General features: G+C 43.3%; 2 non-coding genes across 2 annotated transcripts; both read right to left on the bottom strand.

Moving 5' to 3' along the window:
- Positions 1-503: 503 nt before the first annotated feature.
- On the bottom strand, positions 504-658 carry LOC143263695 (5.8S ribosomal RNA). The gene has a single exon (XR_013037055.1). It is a non-coding gene; the product is annotated as a 5.8S ribosomal RNA (ribosomal RNA).
- Positions 659-1,990: 1,332 nt separating this feature from the next.
- LOC143263697 (small subunit ribosomal RNA) lies at positions 1,991-3,913 on the bottom strand. The gene has a single exon (XR_013037057.1). It is a non-coding gene; the product is annotated as a small subunit ribosomal RNA (ribosomal RNA).
- Positions 3,914-6,247: the final 2,334 nt, after the last annotated feature.

The following is a 6,247-nucleotide window of genomic DNA, read 5'->3' as shown; positions in this document are numbered from 1 at the left end:
TACATATAAATTCAAATTCGAAGCAACGGTCACAATTCTACTCTATATTTTTGCGGGTTATGTGTTCTTTCGTTCAATTTCTTTCATGCGTTCGTTCGATCTCTGTACACAGTCTTCACATAGGACAGACTCGTGTAGTACGCTTTCGTGGGTTAAACCCCATCTCGTTTCATTTCAGGCGACGTCGGGAGCGCGTTGAAAATGTACCAGTGAAATCTCGATAGTTCTACGGATACGAATCGTCCCGAAAAAGATTTTGTCACCGCTTCGAAGCGGTGTTTCAGACGGGCGGACGTATATAAAACATATACGACACACGACACCGCCTTCCACACTCACGCTAGTTCGAACACGATTTCCATCTCTCTCGAAGACTGTTAGACGTACGTAAAATTTCTCAATATTCATAGGACCGCGACAAACGCCGACGAAGCGCCCACCATTCGCTCGTACGTATATAGGCAACAAGTGCCATCAACGCAAGCAGTTTATAAGTACGTAAACGACCCTCAGCCAGGCGTGGTCCAGGAATTGTATCCGTGGACCGCAATGTGCGTTCGAAATGTCGATGTTCATGTGTCCTGCAGTTCACACGTTGACGCGCAATTAGCTGCGTTCTTCATCGACCCACGAGCCAAGTGATCCACCGTTCAGGGTAATTTTTCCCTTTTATTCTCTCATATATATATAATGTGTATTTGCTATCCACCACATTTTTGTGTTATATTTCGGAACAAGCCGATACCCGAAGAGCTCCAACCAGCGCGCGAAGGAGATTCGGGAGTCGTCGTACAACGACATAATTGTCCCTTAAAGAACGAGATATTTCCGTCGAAACCATATATATATGTACGAGCAAATCCAAAACCACTGTTTTCTTGCAAGTTCGACGGTCGGAGCGAATAGAACATTGAAAAGCCTTCTATCGAAGAAACACAGAGAGTATATCACCTCCAAAAACGACGGGGATATGGATATTCAAACTGGACAATTATCAACCCGATACTGGATTCGAAAAGTTTCTCTCTCCTTTCGTCGTTATTTACACCGGACGGACTCACGGCCGGCTCTAGCTGGGTGTCATATATATATACGTCCCACGCTCATGCTGCCACTAGCGCGCAACAGAGTAGGGTGTCAATGACAACGACACAGCATTGAAACGAGCTACACAAGCCGGTCTCTCTTGATACCAATGTAAACGAGCATTAAGTTATCTTCAGACTGCCCGATATTTTCGTCCTTTGGACTTTCCCAACGATTCCTTTTTTTCTTTTTTTTTTTTACACACAGCGAAGACTTGAGGAAGCGTGATTAAGCACGCTCGCATCCCTCCCTGTCCTACTACAACTGTGTGTGTGTGTGTAAAGAAAGAAAAAAGAATACATTGGCTTTCTCTCTATCGAGAAGATGGCCTACGCAACGCAGATCAAAGGCCTAATACGTGTAATATAATACGCGTCTGGCCGTGTATAAATCACGCACGAATGATCTGGTCGGGCCCAACTCTTCTCGTACGCTTATTTTTCCGTGTTGAGGCACTATCATAAAATCACACAAACCCCAACACGTGTGTGTCTTGGAAGGAAGATGGCCTACGCAACGCAGATCAAAGGCCTAATACGTGTAGTACACACGTCTGCCGTGTAAATCACGCACGAATGATCTGGTCGGGCCCAACTCTTCTCCACCACACCACATCCCAACTTTGTACATTTTTATATATTTTTTGTGCGTTGGGGCACCTTCATAATCACAAACCCCAACAACACATATATCTCTCTCTCTTTGAAAGATTTGTTGTGGCCTACGCAACGCAGATCAAAGGCCTAATACGTGTAGTACACACGTCTGGCCGTGTAAATCACGCACGAATGATCTGGCGGGCTCAACAATATCTTTTTTTTTTTATATGAATTCTTATCCACAAACTAATCGAATTCATTTTCTCTCCTCCTCTCCTCTCTCTTTGAGATATATTGGAACATTGTAATGATCCTTCCGCAGGTTCACCTACGGAAACCTTGTTACGACTTTTACTTCCTCTAAATAATCAAGTTTGGTCATCTTCCCGGCATCATCGGCAATGCCGAAACATTGCCGCGCACCAGTCCGAAGACCTCACTAAATCATTCAATCGGTAGTAGCGACGGGCGGTGTGTACAAAGGGCAGGGACGTAATCAACGCGAGCTTATGACTCGCGCTTACTGGGAATTCCTCGTTCATGGGGAATAATTGCAAGCCCCAATCCCTAGCACGAAGGAGGTTCAGCGGGTTACCCGGGCCTTTCGGCCAGGGAACACACGCTGATTCCTTCAGTGTAGCGCGCGTGCGGCCCAGAACATCTAAGGGCATCACAGACCTGTTATTGCTCAATCTCGTGCGGCTAGAAGCCGCCTGTCCCTCTAAGAAGATTTGTTTGTACGTTGGTAGTAAAAACCCCACCGGCAGAAGCCGAGAGCCTTCGAGATACCATAATTACGTCTATTTAGCAGGCTAGAGTCTCGTTCGTTATCGGAATTAACCAGACAAATCGCTCCACCAACTAAGAACGGCCATGCACCACCACCCACCGAATCAAGAAAGAGCTATCAATCTGTCAATCCTTCCGGTGTCCGGGCCTGGTGAGGTTTCCCGTGTTGAGTCAAATTAAGCCGCAGGCTCCACTCCTGGTGGTGCCCTTCCGTCAATTCCTTTAAGTTTCAGCTTTGCAACCATACTTCCCCCGGAACCCAAAAGCTTTGGTTTCCCGGAAGCTGCCCGCCGAGTCATCGTAGGAACTTCGGCGGATCGCTAGCTGGCATCGTTTATGGTTAGAACTAGGGCGGTATCTGATCGCCTTCGAACCTCTAACTTTCGTTCTTGATTAATGAAAACATTTTTGGCAAATGCTTTCGCTTCTGTCCGTCTTGCGACGATCCAAGAATTTCACCTCTAACGTCGCAATACGAATGCCCCCATCTGTCCCTATTAATCATTACCTCGGGGTTCCGAAAACCAACAAAATAGAACCGAGGTCCTATTCCATTATTCCATGCACACAGTATTCAGGCGAAGGTAGCCTGCTTTGAGCACTCTAATTTGTTCAAAGTAAACGTACCGGCCCACCTCGACACTCAGTGAAGAGCACCGCGATGGGATATTAGTTGGACCGCCCCGTGAAGAGCAAAGCCCACCGGTAGGACGTACCACATAATGCCAGTTAAACACCGCGAGCGATGAACCGACACTGTGACACACAGATTCAACTACGAGCTTTTTAACCGCAACAACTTTAATATACGCTATTGGAGCTGGAATTACCGCGGCTGCTGGCACCAGACTTGCCCTCCAATGGATCCTCGTTAAAGGATTTAAAGTGTACTCATTCCGATTACGGGGCCTCGGATGAGTCCCGTATCGTTATTTTTCGTCACTACCTCCCCGTGCCGGGAGTGGGTAATTTGCGCGCCTGCTGCCTTCCTTGGATGTGGTAGCCGTTTCTCAGGCTCCCTCTCCGGAATCGAACCCTGATTCCCCGTTTTACCCGTTACAACCATGGTAGGCGCAGAACCTACCATCGACAGTTGATAAGGCAGACATTTGAAAGATGCGTCGCCGGTGCTATAAGACCATGCGATCAGCACAAAGTTATTCAGAGTCACCAAAGCAAACGATGGACGAGTGTAAACACCCGCCACCGATTGTTTTGATCTAATAAAAGCGTTCCTACCATCTCTGGTCGGAACTCTGTTTTGCATGTATTAGCTCTAGAATTACCACAGTTATCCAAGTAAATTTTAGTACGATCTAAGAAACCATAACTGATTTAATGAGCCATTCGCGGTTTCACCTTAATACGGCATGTACTGAGACATGCATGGCTTAATCTTTGAGACAAGCATATGAGCTACTGGCAGGATCAACCAGGGAACTATACAATATGTATATATAAAATGGACAAAATTTAAATCCTTTTCCATCGTCGCCTGTTTCATATATATATGTCAGGTCGACACACCACTTTTCTCTTTCAAATATGTACAAGTTTTGCCACATTCCGCGCTTGTAACATATCTTCTTTAACGCTCAATTTCTTTCATTTTTCTACCATACAGATATTTTACCGTACGCCCAAAAACGTACGTATTATATTTTTGTTCTATCGTAAATCACATTTTTCTACGTACGCCAGCTTCGTACGTTTCTATCTTTGCCTTCATAAAATCACAAGATAATTTTATCTTCAAGAGTCTCGCTATTAACATCTTGTAAGATAAATGTACGTCCCAGCTAAAACGTACAAATACTTCAAGTTAAGTAATAATATATCATCGCTATTGACAAATTTTTATAAGATCCAAGACACAGTTCTCTCTATATGTTTTAATATTTTTTATGTACTCAAATATATTCAAAGGAAAAAGTACATGGGTGATGCCATAGTCGTGGAAGCGCGTACGCTCACGCTGATCTTCTGACCGCCGGAAGCACGAAACCTCTGATCTGGGCAAAATCGGCAAGCCGAGGAAGAACGGACAGGACACATGCTGGACTGGCGAGAAAGCGTGTTCTTCCGCTCGCGCTAGGCATTTCGATTTCTGACACCTCTTGATTTAAAAATCAGTTTTTTGATAGTTTTCTCTCTCCACTGGGCTATTCATTTTAGCCACAGTTTTCAATTGGTACGATTTGCTTCCAAATCTTACAGATGCATTTTAAAAAATTTTTCCATCGCTCGGACAGAAGAGTCGATTGCTCAGTGAGTACGAGTATACATACAAAGTGCATACGGGTAACCAACCCCGTAGGGCTTGCCACATATGGGCCATTCGGTCAAAGACACCGACCCGTGGGCCACGCTGTGTGGAGAAAAGTCCGTAACGTAAACGGCACGAAACAGTCAGGACCGAAGCCCGAAGGAGCTCTGAGACAGCTTCTCGACCGAGATCGTAGAATTGGCCCAAAACCCCGCTCTGCTCCGTCCGCCTCGCACGGACCGTGTATCTCTTATAGATACCGAACGGCCGGCAAGGACGCCGGCGCCGCCGGCCGAATAGCACGCGCGCTTATGAGTGTAAACCGCCGCGGCAACAGACCGCCCGGCCGTGCTGTTGTAACATAGCGCGTGAACGAACGAAAAAAAAATTTATAGTAAACATTAAAATAAATTACACTACCGTAAACTAGACAAAAAATTACACATTTTTTCCCAATATGAAAATTTTCACAAACTTTTCAAAGTCCCATCGCATCGAGTAAACTTTTTTAATAACGCTTCCGCACGATTCTAAATGCTTAATCCATATGTGAAATCGTTCACTGATCACGAATATCGTATTTAAAAAAATTACAAAAATTTATTTTTCCAAATAATCAAAAAAAACCGAAAAATCACAAGAGTAAAGTACCATTATTTTAAACAATATGTCGTTCTAAATGCTTAATCCCTATGTAAAAAAGTTATCTAAGCAAGAATATGTAATTGAAAAAAATTAGAAAAATTTATTTTAGCCGTAAATCGAAAATAATGGGGGACACCGGAGCTGTTCGAAGCGCCGAGACGCGCCGCGTACGGCCGAATATTTTCCAAGTCCCAACGTACCGATCAAGAGTAAAGTACCATTTTCCTACATTAGATTTCGTTCTAAATGCTTAATCCCTATGTAAAAACGTTAGTTAAGCAAGAATATCGTATTTTTAAAAAAATCTAATGATAGGATTTCCCAGAAAATTGAAAAAACCGTAAAATGTCAAGAGTAAAGTGCCATTTTCTGACATTAGATTTCGTTCTAAATGCTTAATCCCTATGTAGAAACGTTAGTTAAGCAAGAATATCGTATTTTTAAAAAAATCTAATGATAGGATTTTTCAGAAAATTGAAAAAACCGTAAAATGTCAAGAGTAAAGTGCCCTTATTTTAAACAATGTATCGTTCTAAATGCTTAATCCCTATGTAAAAAAGTTATTTTAGCAGGAATATGTTATTGAAAAAAATTAGAAAAATTTATTTTAGCCGTAAATCGAAAATAATGGGGACACCGAGCTGTTCGAAGCGCCGAGCGCGCCGCGTACGCCCGAATATTTTCAAAGTCCCAACGTACCGATCAAGAGTAAAGTACCATTTTCCTACATTAGATTTCGTTCTAAATGCTTAATCCCTATGTAAAAACGTTAGTTAAGCAAGAATATCGTATTTTAAAAAAATCTAATGATAGGATTTTCCAGAAAATTGAAAAAACCGAAAAATGTCAAGAGTAAAGTGCC

Source organism: Megalopta genalis, unplaced genomic scaffold (assembly GCF_051020955.1).
Source record: "Megalopta genalis isolate 19385.01 unplaced genomic scaffold, iyMegGena1_principal scaffold1148, whole genome shotgun sequence".
Lineage (NCBI taxonomy): Eukaryota > Metazoa > Arthropoda > Insecta > Hymenoptera > Halictidae > Megalopta > Megalopta genalis.
This window is presented reverse-complemented; position numbering and strand designations above follow the sequence as displayed.